Source organism: Chiloscyllium plagiosum, chromosome 17 (assembly GCF_004010195.1).
Source record: "Chiloscyllium plagiosum isolate BGI_BamShark_2017 chromosome 17, ASM401019v2, whole genome shotgun sequence".
Taxonomy (NCBI): Eukaryota; Metazoa; Chordata; class Chondrichthyes; order Orectolobiformes; family Hemiscylliidae; genus Chiloscyllium; species Chiloscyllium plagiosum.
This window is the reverse complement of record NC_057726.1, coordinates 66,586,197-66,603,283: the sequence shown is the minus strand read 5'-3', so window position 1 is coordinate 66,603,283 and position 17,087 is coordinate 66,586,197.

The window sequence follows — 17,087 nt, the reverse complement described above, 5'->3', positions numbered from 1 at the left end:
GTGTTGCCGAGTTGAAGGGCTGCATCGGAATGAGGTGCTGGAGGGGGAGATTTGGAAGCTAGTGAAGCCAATGTTGATGCTGTGTGGTTGAAGAATCCTAAGGCGGAAGATAAGGTGTCCTTCCTTCAATTGTAGGATGGGTTGGATTTGGCAGTGGAGGCAGCCCAGGATTTGCATGTCCTTGGGGGAGTGTGAGGGGGAGTTGAAGTGGTTAGCCACAGGGCAGTGGGATTGTTTGGTGCGTGTGTCCCAGAGATCTTCACTAAATCGCCTCGTGAGTTGATGTCCTGTGTCCCCAATGTAGAGGAGACCACATCAGGAGCAATGGACACAGTAGATGATGCTGTTGAATGGGCAGGAAAATCTCTGCCGGACAGGAGAAGATCCTCTGGGGCCTTGAACAGAGGTGAAGGGGGAGATGTGGGTGCAGGTTTTATACCTCTTGCTGTGGAAAGGGAAGGTTCCGGGTGTGGAAGGTGAGTTGGTGGGGGGTGTGGACCTTACGAGGGAATCACGGAAGGAATGGTGAATGCGGAATGCAGATAGAGTTGGGGAGGGAAATATATCTCTGGTGGTGGGGTCTGATTGTAGGTGGTGAAAATGGCAGAGGATAATGTGCTGTATCCGGAGATTAGTGGGATGGACGGTGAGGACCCGGGGTTCTATTCTTCTTGCAGTTGGAGGGGTGGGGTTCAAGGGCAGAGGTGCAGGAAGTGGAAGAGGCATAATGGAATGCATTGTTGATCACGTGGGAGGGGAAATTGTGGTCCTTGAAGTAGAAGGCCATCTGGGATTTGCTGCTCATGGGAGCAGATACAGCAGAGGCGGAGGAATTGGGAGTTAGGAATCATGTTTTTACATGAGGGGAGAGGGAGGTGGTGGAGTCAAGGTTGCTGTGGGAGTCAGTGGCTTGAAACAGATATCCGTGTTGCGTTGGTCTCCAGAAATGGAGATGGAGAGGTCCAAAAAGGGGAGGGAGGTGTTTGAAATGGTCCAGGTGAACCTAAGGTCAGGGTGGAACGTGTTAGCGAAGTTGATGAATTGTTCAACCTCCTTCTGGGACCACGAGATGGCGCCAATACAAACATCAATGTAGCAGAGGAAAAGGTGGGGGGATGGTGGCGGTGTAACTGCGGAAGATAGACGAAGGGCAGGCATTGCTGGGGCCTATGGCTATCCCTTTGTTCTGGACGAAGTGGAAGGACCCGAAGGAGAAATTGTTGAGGGTGAAGACAAATTCCCTCAATAGTATCGGTGGAGGGGTTTTGGTTCGGTCGGCGGGAAAGCAAGAAATGAAAGCCTTGGAGACCTTTGCTTTGTCGGATGAACATGTACAGGGACTGGATGTCCACAGTGAAGATGAGGCTTTGGGGGCTGGAGAAACAAAAGTCATGGAGGAGGTGTAGGGCGTGGGTGGTATCCTGCATGTATGTGGTGAATTCTGGATCAAGGTGGGGCAGGACGTTGTCAAGATATGAGGAGATAAGTTCAGTACTGCAGGAGCAGGGGGAGACAATAGACCGACCGAGGCAGTCAGGTTTGTGGATTTTGGGTAAGCGGTAGAACAGGGTGGTGTAGGATTGCGGAACTATGAAGTTGGAAGCTGTGAATGGGATATCCTCCGAGGTGATGAGATTGCGGATGGTCGGGGAGATGATGGTTTGGTGATGGGAAGTGGGGTCATGGTCCAGCAGGCAGTAGGCGGAGGTGTCCGCGAGTTGGCGCCTGGCTTTGGCGACATAGAGGTCGGTGCGGTAAACTACCACTGTACCCCTTTGTCCACTGGTTTAATAGTGAGGTTGGGATTGAGGTGGAGGGCTGTGCAACATGAGGGTGAGAGCTTGGAGTGGGTGAGAGGGGTGGACAGGTTGAGCTGGTCAATATTACAGTGGCAGTTGGAGATAAAGAGGTTGAAGGAGGTTAAGAGGTGCCCAAAAAGTTGGAGTAGGTTGGAAGCGGGAGAAAGGATCCTTGGAGGGTGGGTAGGAATCACAATTGAAAAGGTAAGCACTGAGGCAGGGAACGAAAAGCAATGCTTATAGCATTTGTTGACCTGGGAGCGGAGTGGAATGAAGGTGAGACATTTACTGATGATTGACTGTTCATCCTCAGTGAGGGGGAGGTCTCGGGGGGTGGTAAAAACCTAGCAAGGCTGGGGACTGGGACCTGGTGTAGAGCTGGAGTTGGGGGTAAAGGTGGAGACTGCCCCTGGCATGGAGACAGTCATGTGATCATTGGAGACGTTATTGGTGAAGGAACTGATGTGAATACTGTGGTCATGGAGGCGGATGTCGTGCATTTGGTGGCACATGCAGGGCGGAAGTGCTGTCTTCGGTGACGACATTCTTGGCAGCCACATGGTCAGCAGTGTTTGGTAAGTGTTGTTAGCCGGGTAGAAGTGACATATTTGGCGTCTATGGCAGTGTAAGCAGAAGCTGTGCTATTGGTGGCAACATGGTCATCGGCAGTGTTCCAGTGAGTGATGTCAGTGGTGGGGGTGGGCAGAAGTGGCCTTGGCAGCAGCAACCACATGGGCAGAAGTGACATGGTGGGCCGCATTCATGGAAGTTTTGGCAGTGTTCGCAGAGGCAGTAGTTTTGGCAGTGATCATGGCAGTGGCCGCGGTGAGTTTGGTAGCAGGGGCAGAAGTGACATCATAATTTGCAGCGATAGTGGTGGCTGTAGTGACCGCTTCCAACCGGTTCTGGAGGCCAGGGCAAGGGTATGGAGTGCTCGATGAATCTCGGGTTTGAAACTAAGTACGTGAGAGTTTAGTGTACTTATGTACATTGATATCCAATAAGCTGGAAGAACGCCTCATCTTCGGCCTTTGGATCCTTCAACCACATGGCATCAACATCGATTTCACAAGTTTCCAAATCTCCCCTTCCCGCACCTAATCCCAGATTCAACCCTCCAACTTGGCACCACCCTCTTGACCTGTCTTCCGCCATCTTCCTTCCCACCTATCCGCTCCACCCTCCCCACTGACCTACCATAACTACCCCTGACCTGCACCCACCTATCACCTTCCCAGCTACCTTCCACCCAGCCTCAGCTCCCCCCACATTCTCCCCATTTATCTCTCAGCCCCCTTTCCCTCCACATTCCTGATGAAGGCTTATGCACAGATGTCTACTCTCTTGCCCCTTGGATGCTGCCCTGACCTGCGTTTTTCCAGCACCATACGTTTTGACTCTGACTCTCCAACATCTGCACTTCTCACTTTTTCCTTTCAGCATCAATCTCCCTGTTTGCTGCAAAGCATGTTTCTCGATCAATAAAGTCCATCTGAAATTGCATTTCATGGCCTTATATTCCTACTCAAAAAAATAAAACTTAGCAATTTCAAAATTTTGTTGCTATTCTAAGCATTATGCCCCAATTGAATCCATTTCTCTTTTCACCCCATACCATCTAGCCAAGGCAAAAGCTTGTAGTCTTCTTGCATATGGGTGGTCCTGGCTGACTTGTTCTCCAAAGGGGGAACAAAACATTAGGTTTCTGTTTGCTGCTTCTCACTAGATTAGTAGTGGAAACAAGGAAACATTAAAAAGAAATCCTGTAGGGATAATGGGAACAATGCCAGGACACAATGAAGGGAATTTGAAAACAATAATATGTTGTGATCCAATAGACTTTCTCTGCTGATGACTAGACTACAGCCAAAGCATTAACTTATTCATGCTTTGTCAGGACTGTGTATTAATGTTTTTAATTTGCTTGCTCATTTCATATTAGTAACAGAAGATTGTTTCACCCACTTAAAGGGTGACATTTCAGTCTTCAATTCATTTCAGATTTCTTTCTGAAAACCAGTCACTGGAATGAAATTGCAGATTTCAGCCAGTGTTTGCGGGAAGCTGGTCACCTTAACTGCTACTCTCTTGCCCCTCTGTAGCCGGCCATTAAAGTGTGAAAGAGAAGCTCGACTGCAGATTTGACTCTGAATTTCTCTCATTGTTTGAGGGGAAGGAACTGGACACAGTTTCCAGCATGCCCCAATTAGCAGAAGCCAAATCAATAAATTCACTCAACAAAGCCTACAGCCCATTGCTTAACAGCAATCTGCATTCATATCCAATTACACAAGAACTTTCATCCGTTAATGCTTAACCCCCACCAAAATTCCACAAAGCATTCCACTGAAGTGCAGACAGAGCAGTATCTAAACCATTTAATTAGATACTCCCAAACTTGAACCAGGGAAAATCCTTGTTCCTATACCACTGACAGTAGCTGGTTGGTATTTCAACATTGTTCTACATGGGTCATAAATCAGGAGCTAGAGCATTTTCTACACCAAACAACATACACCACATAAATCACATAACCTTTTCTTTGTGCTCTTATTGAACTTTCAACACACACCTCAAAAAGCGGTTTTAAGTTTATCATAAAAGTTACTGAGATTAATAACCATACTTTGGAAGAATTTCTTGTCGACTCAGAATATGACAAACATACAGGAGACAGACAAGTGTAGCATTCCAAAGGGGTTGAGCAACTGTGGCCCCACTGGATCAAGAATGTGAGTTTTTGTATCCTTGTGGAATGCTTGGTCCTGTAGTGGTATATTCATACCCACACTTCTCTGCCATTAGCACAGTTGTGCAAATATAGGAAAATAAACTCTCTGCAAAAAGTCATAAAGCAGTAATTCAACTGACCAGCTTTGATGGACAGTTCAGGAATGGCCACAAAATCAGGAGATTTAACTCTTTGTTTCTTTTCTCCAATTTTTCCTCTCCTGATTCAGATATATAAACACACAAGCAAGAGAGTGAAAAAAAACCAACTATTCCATCAAACCTTTTTTTATTCAGTAATGCGACTGAGGAATATGAAACCAAAATGGGAAGTGAAGGGAGTGATCAGCAGTAATATAACTGGATAATTAAGGAAATCACAAATTCTGGCTGCCATAAGTATGAGAAACATCAAGCAAACAGCATGTTTGCAGGCTGTCAAATCTAATTATATGTAATTATATATAGAGAACAAGCATTAACTGGGAATTCAACTGTGCCCCTTAAAACAGAATCCCTACAATGTGGAAACAGGCCCTTTGGCCCAATAAGTTCACACTGATCCTCCAAAGAGCAACCCACCCAGACCCATTCACCTACCAATATGTACCCCTAATTAATGCACCTAACCTGCACACCTTTGGATTGTGGGAGGAAATTGGATCACCTGGAGAAAACCCACACAGACACGGGGAGAAGTGGAAACTCCACACAGACTGTCGCCCAAGGCTAGAATCGAACCCAGGTCCCTGGTGCTGTGAGGCAGCAGTGCTAACCACTGAGTCACCATGCCGCCCCAAAGGAATAGACTTAAAACTATAATTACTGAGTTAGAAAAGGGATGCATGTAACGCGTGTCTCTGAAAATAAATGTGTACATAACGGCCCCTTCATCACCTCGATTTCTGGAGTATTATATACTATGCTGACACACTGGAGTAACATTTCCTGCAGTGAAACAAGATGGTGAGATTTTAATTTTGAACTAAGCAGTTGAATCAATTTGATTGGATTCAATCGTGAAACAGGATGTGCAGACTGAATGACCTCTGGATATCTTCTCTGAGGCTGTGGTCAAGTGTTTCAAAGGTTGTGTTCCGTACTGGGGGTGTTAAGAGTATCTCTTTGTGCTAAGAGATAGACTTGGAGTGGGAGGCAGAACATTCAGACAAACGGAAAATTATAAATCGAAAGAGATTTGGTCCAGAGAACAATGATTTGGAGGTGCTGGTGTTGAACTGGGGTGTACAAAGTTAAAAATTACACAACACCAGGTTTTTGTCCAACAGGTTTAATTGGAAGCATTAGCTTTCGGAGCGCTGCTCCTTCATCAGGTGATTGTGTGGTGGTTCATCAGGAGCACAACCACCACACAATCACCTGATGAAGGAGCAGCGCTCCGAAAGCTAATGCTTCCAAATAAACCTGTTGGACCATAACCTGGTACAGTGTGCTTTTTAACTTTGTCAAGGAACAAAACAGTCTAGCAAAAAAAAAACAGATGGATACTGGAAATCAGAAACAAAATCAGAAATTTCAGGAAAAACTCAGTAGGTCGGGCAGCATCTCTGGAGAGAAAGTAGAGCTAAAGTTTCAGGTCCAGGAACCCTTCTTCAGAACAGACACCCCTTCTGAAGAAGGGTCAGTGGACCTGAAACATTAAAGGTACGGCAATGTGGATAAAGAAGAGCTGAGTGGGACAGGAAAGAACAGAGAGTATAACAATTAAAGTGTATCAGTATGTAAGGTCTAGTGGCACAGACAGAGATAAATGGTTTTGATCTAACTGCCATTATAAAGTCATGGTTAAAAGGAGACTAAGTTAGGTATATTTTCCAAGGTACATAACATTTCAAAAAGACAAACAGAATGGAAAAGAAAAAGAAGTATTTATGAATGTAAAGGGTGACATAAGGACACCAGCCAGAAAGTAACTTGACTCAGAGGATCAGAAAGTAGAATCTGTATAGGTAGAGGGTTGGAATAACAGGAGTTGTAAACCACTGGTGAGTCAGTTACAGGCTCCCAAGAGATAGTCACGCTATTGGACAGAGCATTAAATAAGAGATCACTGGTGCCTTTAACAAGGGAAATGTAATAATTAAAAGGTGACTCGAATCTTTATATAGACAGGATGAATTAAATTGGCCAAAGTGATCTGCAAAATGATTTGTAGAATGCTTTTGTGACAATTCCCTGGAGTAATACACTTTGAAAGCAACTAGAGATAAGGCTATTTTATATCTAGTATGGAATGAGGCAGGGTTAATTATTAATCATACAGTAAATTATATGCTGGGAAATAGTGATCATAATACAAGTGAACAAGTCATATTAAGTTTAAGAGTGACAAATGAAATTTCCACAGAGAACCTTAAATTTATATAAAGCCAATTTCACAGGTATAAGTGCAGAACTGGCTGTTAATCGAATAAACAGACTAAATGGTGTGCTGGTAAGCAATGGGAAACAATTCAAATTGTTTTACTAAAATATATCCTATTAAAAAACAAAAAAAAATCAGCAAGATCTAATTTAAGAAGCTTATTAAGGAGGTTAAGGATCATATTAGATTAAAATTGAGGCTTTTCACAGTGTAAAGAATAGTAGCCAGTCTGAAGATCAGGAGTGCTTATGGACTAGTAAAGAACAAAGAAAGAACAAAGAAAATTTACAGCCCAGGAACAGGTCCTTCAGCCCTCCAAGCCTGAGCCGACCCAAATCTACTGTCTAAACCTGTCGTCCAATTCCTAAGTGTCTGTATCCCTCTGTTCCCCACCTACTCATACGTCTGTCCAGACACATCTTAAATGAATCTACCATGCCTGCCTCTACCACCTCTGCTGGCAACGCATTCCAGACACCCACCACCCTCTGTGTAAAGTACTTGCCATGTGTATCCCCCTTAAACTTTTCACCTCTCACCTTGAAGGCATGACTTCTTGCTATTGAATCCTTCACACTAGGAAAAAGCTTATCTCTATCCACCCTGTCTATACCTTCATGATTTTGTAAACCTTAATCAGGTCCCCCCCAATCTTCTTTTTTCTAATGGAAACAATCCTAACCTACTCAACCTCTCTTCATAGCGAGCACTTTCCATACCAGATAACATCCTCATAAACCTTCTCTGCACCCTCTCCAAAGTGTCCACTGGATGTCACTTTTGGTAATGCGGCGACCAGAACTGTACACAGTATTCTAAATGCGGCCGAATCAATGTCTTGTACAATTTTAACATGACCTGCCAGCTCTTATACTCAATAGGGGCGGCACAGTGGTTAGCACTGCTGCCTCACAGCACCAGGCTCTAGTCCAGCCTCGGGAAACTGTCTGTGTGGAGTTTGCACATTCTCCCAGTGTCTGCGTGGGTTTCCTCCAGGTGCTCCATTTTCCTCCCACAGTCCAAAGATGTGCAGGTCAGGTGAACTGGCTAAGCTAAATTGCACATAGTGTTAGGTACATTAATCAGAAGGAAATTGGTCTGGTGGGTTACTCTTCGGAGGGTCGGCGTGGACTTGTTGGGCCAAAGGGCCTATTTCCACACTGTAGGGAATCTAATGTACCCCGTCTGATGAAGGCAAGCATACCATATGCCTTTTTGACCACTCAATCCACCTGTGCAGCAAACTTCAAGGTACAATGGACCTGCACTCCCAGATCTCTCAGCTCATCAACCTTTCCCAAGGCTCTTCCATTCATTGTATAATTCACTTTAGAATTAGACTTGCCGAAATGCATCACCTCACATCTGTCTGGATTGAACTCCATCTGCCACTTTTCTGCCCAATTCTCCAATCTATCTATATTCACCTGTATGCTTTGACAGTCCCTTATGCTTTCTGCTACTCCACCAATCTTCGTGTCATCTGCAAACTTGCTGATCATACCAACAGTGCCCTCTTCCAGATCATTTATGTATATCACAAACAACAGTGGCCCCAGTACTGATCCCTGTGGAGCACCACTGGTTACCTTTCTCCATTTCGGGAAACTCCCTTCAACTACTACACTCTATCTGCTCTAAAAGATCCAGCATAAACTTGATTAAAAGAGTCAAGTATGAGTAAACAATCTAAGAAAATAAAAAACAGAATGCGATATCTCTTAAAAATAATAAAAATGGCTGAGTAAACATTGGTCCCCTAGAAGCGGAGACAGGAAAAATTATCAAGGGAAATGAGGAAATGGCAAAGGTGCAAGTTCTAAATTGGGGCAAGGTGAATTTTGATGGAATTAGACAGGAGCTTGCAGGGCTGATTGGAATAGTGGGAGGCCTTTAAAAGTGAGATAGGTAGAGTTCAAGGTCTATATGTTCCTGTGAGGGTGAAAGGCAAGGCTGGCAGGAATAGGGAACCCTGGATGACAAGAGACATTGAGGCTTTGACCAGAAAAAAAAAAGTGGTATGGCTCAGGTACAGGCAGCTGGGATCATGGGAATCCCTGGAAGCATATAGGGGATACAGGAGTTTACTGAAGGAAATCAGGAGGGCGCAAAGGGGGCATGATTTAGCCTTGGTTGAGAAGATTAGGGTGAATCTAAAGAGGTTCTTTAAGTATATTAAACAAAAAAATAATAACTAGAGAGAGAGAATAGGACCCCTCAAGACCAAAGTGGACATGTATGTGTAGAACCACAGGAGATAGGAGAGGTCCTCAATGAATATTTCTCCTGTGTTTGCCATGGAGAAAGACATGAAGACTTGAGAACTTGTGGAAGTTAGTGGTCATATCTTGGGGACAGTCCAAGTCACAGTAGAGGTGGTGTTGGATGTATGAAGGTGGATAATTCTCCTGGTCCTGACCAGGTATATCCAAGAACACTGCAAAAGGCTTGAGAAGAAATATGGAGTAATGAAGAAATGTAGAGTAATAGAATAGGGGAATGGGTTACTGCTGGGCCCATTGCTGTTTGTTATCAATATCAATGATTTGGATGAAAATGTACAAGGCGTGATTCACAAGTTTCCAGATGACATTAAAATAGGTGGTATCATGGACAGTGAAGAAGGATATTGGAAATTGCAGCAGGACCTTGATCAGCTAGAGAACTGAGCCAAGAAATGGCAAATGGAGTTTAATATAGATAAGTGTGAGGTCTTGCATTTTCAAAAGTCAAATCGAGGTAGGAGTTTCATGGTGAAAATGATACAGCCGTAAGGAATGTAGTGGAACAGAGCGACCTTGGAGTTCAGGTACACGGTTCTCTGAAAGTGGAGTCCCAGGTAGACAGGGCAGTGAAGGCGGCTTTAGGCACACTGGCCTTCATCAGTCAGGGCACTGACATTCAATAGCATTTTAATCGCTGAATCCTTCTTTATCAATATGATGAAAAGAGCCTGACGTCAGTCAACAGGAAGTACTGGAACCTATTCAGGACATTTTAGCTTTGTCCTTAGAAAACCATATATGATAAGACAAAGTCAACATGATTAATGAAGCCAAAACGAAGTCTACCAAATTGTTTTCTTTTAGGAATGTAACACAGTGTAGATAAAGGAAACCAGTAAATATAGTACATTTAGACTTCAAAAGACATTCCAAAACATGCTGGATCGAATTTTAGTATACAAGGAAAAGGCTCACTGATTTGGAGTAAAATATCAGCATGAATAGAAAATTAGTTAATGGTCAGAAAGAAAAGGGTCGGGATAAATATGACATTTTCAAATTAGGCTGTGACTAGAGAAGTGCACAATAATCAATGCTGGGGTCACAGCTATTTACAATCATATATATATAAGATTCACATGAAGAATAAGAGGATAATATCTCAAAATTTCCAGATATAAACTTGGTGCTGATCTAAGCTGCAAAGAGGATACAACGAGGTTGAAAAGAAGTCTTGCTATAATTTTATAGAGCTTTGGTGAGACCACAACCGGTATACTGTCCACACTTTTTTGGGTGCCATATTTAAGGATGGATATGGTTGCAATGGAGACAGCATAGCAAGGTTTGCTAGGTAGAACGACCTTTACATCCCAAGATTACTGAAGGGAGGCTGCATAAATTGGATCTTTTTTTCTGGGATATAGAAAAACTAAGGGCAACTTTGCTGAAACATACAAGACTCCTAAGGGAATTTACAGGGTTGACTATGAGGTTCAGAATTTAAAACAGCAATTGCTGGAGATGTCTGACAGCATCTGCAAACAGAAAGTTAAGTTAACATTTTGAGTCTAGTGATGCTTCTTCAGAATACTTCTCTCCACAGATGCTGCCAAACATGCAGAGTTTCGCTAGCACTTTCTACTTTTGCTTCACATCTTCAGCATCCAAGATTATGAGATTGTTTCCACAGTCAGGAAATCTATAACACTAGGAGAACAGTCAAGGGTTACGGAGCTAATCATTTAGGACTGAGATGGAGACACATTTCTTCACTCAAAGGGTTGTGGATCTTAAGAATTCTCTACCTTTGTATGCTCTATCATTGAATTCAAGGAAGAGATGGGCAGTTTTCGGTTCTTCAGGAATCAAGAGGTATGGGGAGTGGGCAGGAAGGTTGAGATGAAGTCAAGTTCAGCCACGATTATATTGAGTGGCAGAGCAGGCTCATCAGGCCAGATAACCTACTTTTGCTGTTATTTCTTACATTCTTATCCAGACAGGGTATTGCTCTAACACACTGCCTTAATCACAATGTTCTGGGAGAAGCCAAAAATAAAGATAGATTGCAGCTCCATGGAACCTGGCAATCCCAAAGTACCTCACTCAAGTGGCCATTCTCCAAGACAGTGAGCCAGGACAGCAAAGTTCAGTATGTCATAGATGAATCTCATCCTGTTCTCACTTGTAAACATCGCACATTCCAATACTAATTTCATAGTCTACAGGAGAGAAGCCAGTCTGATTCTATATCTCAAACTCTGAAACATGCAGCATTAAATCTCACCTTGGCTGAAAAAATTTCATTACACACAGATGAGGAATTGAATCCATGACCTTCTGATCTACATAATATAGCAGAGGAGACAAGCAATCATAAATAATGGCTCACAGAATAGCTATATTAGAAAGCTAGATTAGAAAGGACTGATAAGGAAACAGAGAGGTCAATGTCATAAAACATGGTGTAAGTATAATACTTCTCTGGAATTTTTCAGCAGGTAAAAGATGACTTTGCCAGAGTGGAGAATGATCTATATCATGCCATTTTCGTAAAGTAATAATTTGAGTTTCTGTGCTCGCACCATTACTGTCTTCATGCATCTGTTTTGTATTTCTTCGCTGACACAATGAAACAACCTTTGTGATCAAATCAGGGAAAACAAAAAACTGAGGCCGAATATGATTTGTTTACAACCTCAGAGGGCTCATGTGGCACAGTGAGATTGTCCCTTCATGGCGGCCAGAAGACACGGATTCAAGTCCCATCTGCTGCAGGGGTATGTTACAACATGTCTGAACAGGTTGGTTAAAACTATCTTTTTAAAAAGTTCCCAAGTTCGACACTAGCTCAGGTGCCAGATTAAACTGTTCAACATGTAGTCTTGAACAAACTACAATTCCCTCCAGTGGAACAGCGGGTTACTGAAAGCTCCTGCCACAAACATTATTTCCAGCTACTTCATACTTCTTGAAATTCACTGTCTTAAATGGAATGTTTTTTGTACAGCTCAGTTTCTCTCTAGATAAATTCTTTGAAGCATTTGAGGCAGGTTGCTATGAGAAATGGTCAAAAATATTGTGCTCAGGGGGAATTTCAGTGCAAGCCCAAGCATGACACCACATCCACAAACATTCATTCACTCCACTGCTCAGTAGCAGAGTACATCACCTACAAGATGCATCACAGTAATTCACCAAGGCACATTTCCAAACCATGGCCTTTAAAATGACAATCTAAAATGACAAGGGCAGCAGATATAAGAACCCATGACTATCTACAAGTTCCCCACCAAGCCACTCACCATCCTGACTTGGAAATATATCACTGCTCCTTCACTGACACTGGATCAAAGTTCTGGAATTCCCTCTCTATTGGCATTGTGGACCTACCATAGCACATGGACTGCAATGAGCACAACAAGGCAGCTCACCATCACCTTCTCAAGGGCAACCGCAAATGGGCAATAACTGTTGGCCCAGCCAGTGACATCGACATCCCATGAGTGAATACAAAATGTTGCAATGAAAAGATTACATTGTAAAAGCATTTTAATCTTAGGAGTGGCTAGTGCCTGGCTTTACTGAATTATTATTCTACCTCAGGCACCATTGAGGAAGCACAACCGTTGTCATGATTTATATCCAGCATGAATCTTTGTATTGGAATAGATATGCAACTTGCCTCAAATGAATGAGGATATTATTGTATAAACTGAATTCTGGTTTCCAGCATGAAGTAAAGGGTTGTCATCATTTTCACCTTATGGATGAAGAACGTGGTCACAAAACACTCAAATGACTTGAGCTATTTAGTGACTGACAAAATAATACCTGGTTCTTGCCGAGATCTTTTGCCTCTGTAAACTAATTAACTTATACTCAAAATAAAAGCAAAATACTGCAGATGCTAGCAATAAAAGAACCCAGAAACATCCACAGGCATTGACTCCCTTCCCCCACTGGTGTTCCATCTACAAGGTACATTACAGACATTCACAAAACCTTCCAAACCTACAAACACTTCTACCTCGAAGAACAAGGGCAGCAGATACATGGAAACATCACCATCTGCAAATTTCTCTCCAGGCCACACAGCATCCACACTTGGAAATATAATGTAGCTTCGACACTATTTATGGTTCAAAATCATACAAGTCCTTTCTGTTGTGGACAACTTTTCATCCCAAGGATTGTAGCTGTTCAATGGAGCAGCTCATTACCACCATGTTCTCCAGGGAAAACAAATGCTGGCCCTGCTGGGACTATGTACAATTACTGAAAAAACAAGTATCATCATCATTAAACAACTCAGCGCTCAATTTTTACCATCCTGCGTGTAACATCCCACTTACAGTATTACCCATGTTTCATCAATGGTATCATCTGTGTACTACTGCCCTCTGTTTTGATTTCTCTACAGCCTGCAATTTGGTTGGGCACTTCTTCTGTCTCCTATGTGGTCGAAAATCATGTGAAGGCTCCATTCCAACATCTCACAAGATTGTCATGATTGATGTACATCATTTACATTGTGCAAGAGAAGCAACCAATCACATTTGTTGATTCTAAATTTGATCTTTCAACCCTCAACTACTCCTTGCTGTCTTGAAAAAAATTGTCCATCACAAACAGTCAGTTTCCATATATATGCTTACACAACCTAGCATTACTTCTCCACCACCTCTCCATATTAAGCTGCCTCACTTACAAAAAAATAAATTCAGTCAAGACAAAGCCCTATCTCTTCAACGGAAATGAAAAGCAGATAGGTATATCGATGGTTGGCAATCACTGCTGTCAATTTTACATTCCACTGTAGCTGAATTTCAGCTTTTATAAAATTAGAATAGTCACGAAATGCCTTGCTTTATCAGTCATCCTCAGAAATAAGTGCAGAAATAAGGAAATTAAGTACAAGCTGGTTTTTGATGAGTGCGGAATTCTGCAAGGGATGGAGGTGTTTGTTTCCTTTTGCTTTTGTGTTTTGTCCTTCTTATAAGTTCATAACATAAGGGAGAAGAATTAGGCCATTCAGCCCATTGCATCTGCTCCGCCATTTGATCATGGCTGATATGCTCCTCATCCCCAATTTCCTGCCTTCTCTCCATAACCCATTACCAGTTAAAAATCTGTCTAACTCCTCCTTAAATTTACTCACTGTCCCAGTATCCACTGTGGCTTGGGATTGCGAATTCCACAGATTCACAACACTTTGGGAGAAGTAGTTTCTCCTCAACTATCTTTAAATTTGCTACCCCTTAACTAAAACTATGACTTCTCATCCTAGAATGCCTCACAAGTGGAAGCATCCACCCCATATCTATTTTATCCATACCTTTTATCATCTTGAATACACCAATTTGATCTCCCCTCATATTTCTAAATTCCAGAGAGTATAGGGCTAAATTGTTCAATCTCTCTTCGTACGACAAACTCCTCATCTCTGAGATTAATCTAGTGAACTCCTTTGAATTACCTCCGATGCTACCACATCTTTCCTCAAATAAGGGGATCAAAACTGTGCCATATTCCAGGCGTGGTCTCCCCAATACCTTGTATAGTCACAGCAACACATCCTTACCTTTATATTCTATTCCTTTAGCTATAACAGCCAACATTCTTTATTTTCTTTATTCAAAGTTTGTGAGAAGATTTGTAGCTCGGGTGCTCGTTGTTGTGGTTGTGTTCGCCGAGCTGGGAATTTCTGTTGCAGATGTTTCGTCCCCTGTCTAGGTGACATCCTCAGTGCTTGGGAGCATCCTATGAAGCGCTTCTGTGATGTTTCCTCCGGCATTTGAAGTGGTTTGAATCTGCCGCTTCCGGTTGTCAGTTCCAGCTGTCCGCTGCATTGGTCGGTATATTGGGTCCAGGTCGATGTGCTTATTGATTGAATCTGTGGATGAGTGCCATGCCTCTAGGAATTCCATGGCTGTTCTCTGTTTGGCTTGTCCTATAATAGTAGTGTTGTCCCAGTTGAACTCATGTTGCTTGTCACCTGTGTGTGTGGCTACTAAGGATAGCTGGTCGTGTCGTTTTGTGGCTAGTTGGTGTTCACGGATACGGATCGTTAGCTGTCTTCCTGTTTGCCTTATGTAGTGTTTTGTGCAGTCCTTGCATGGGATTTTGTACACTACATTGGTTTTGCTCATGCTGGGTATCGGGTCCTTCGTTCTGGTGAATTGTTGTCTGAGAGTGGCTGTTGGTTTGTGTGCTGTTATGAGTCCTAGTGGTCGCAGTAGTCTGGCTGTCAGTTCGGAAATGCTCTTGATATATGGTAGTGTGGCTAGTCCTTTGGGACATTTTCTTTATTATCTGTTGTACCCGCATTCCTGTTTTCTGTGGCTCATGAACAAGTACACTTACATCCCTCTGCACTGGAGTACTCTTTAAAATAATAGGTCACCTTCCCATTTTATTGACCCAAATGCATGACCTCGCATTTATGTACGTTAGACTCCATCTGCCACATTTTGGCAATTTGTATTTCCTCACTGCAATTTACCATCCTTTCTATTTTTGTGTTGTCTGCAAATTTGGCTGTACAACCTTCTATCCCTGTATCCAAGTCATTAATGTAGATTGTAAATAGCTGGGGTCCAAGGACCAAACCCTCAGGCACCCCACTAGTTACATATTGCCATCTAGCAAAAGAAATTATCCCGACTTTCTGTCTTCTGCCCATCAGCCAGTCAACTATCCAGACTAATAACCAACCTTGTGAATTAGCCTTTTGTGCAGCTCGTTATCAAATGCTTGCTGGAAGTACAGAAAAATTACAGCTCCAGCATCCCCAATATCCACTTTGATTGCTACATCTTCAAAGAATTCTAGCAAATTAGTCAAAGATGATTTGCCCTTCATAAAACTATACTGACGCGGGTGGATAGCATTTTGACTTTCCAAATGTCCTGATATTGCTTCCTTGATAACTGATTCTGACACTTTCCCAATGACAGATATTAAACTAACTGGTCTATAATCTCCCACATTTTGCCTTCATCCTTTTTTGAACAAGGGCGTTAGGTGAACCATTTCCCAATCCACTGGAACCTTTCCCGTTTCCAGGGAATTTTGGGATATTGTAACCAATGGATCTACTATCTCCGCAGCCACTTCCTTTAATGCCCTGTATCTCTGTTGCCACTTTCTTTAATATCCTTTCTTGACCTACAGAAATAGGTTCTCGCTCTCCTACAAGTAAAGGAGCTAGCTCTTTGGTGAGCATCTGTTAAGTGGTTAAGATCTATTCTATTCTTAAGGTTAATACAACATAAAATGTAATAAGAAGTTAAGCAACAAAAATAAGTGAATAGGACAATTAAAATCCATTGAGGAGGGTAGGACAGGTGATGTGGGAGCTTGTGGAAGTTTCTGGATATTGTTGTGAACCAGGTAGCAGGCATTTGAAGTTTGAGCAGCTTTGGCTCAGAAAGCTGGAAGTTGAATTACAATCACTATACACATTAAGAATTCTTTGTACCAGGAGGCAGTCTTACCACTTAGGATGGGGTCTTCTGATTTGATCAGTGGCCAGAGACAGGATGTTTGACTGCAAGTGAATAAGGTAGATGGACCCAGAAGATAAGAGTGTGACTCTCTGCAATTGTCCAACACATTTGAGGTTCTCCCAGCCAATTCGGATGAGAGCAGGCACTGCAGGGTAGATGCACAAACTGATCATGGCACCATGATATAGGAAGCTACTCAAGTAACAACAGAAGTCTTGGTTGTAGGGCATAATATAAAGTAAGTGGGACTGACACTGTCATCTGCAGTAAACAACAATGGTCCAGATGGATGTTTTGCCTGCCCAGTTTAAGGGTTCGGGATATCTGCTCAGGATTGGAAAGGAAGACAAACAATATAGGTAGAGCTAGGAATGATGTTCTGCTTCAGGATCATGAGGTCTATCAGCACTAAATTAAAAAGCAGAACTTTAAAAGG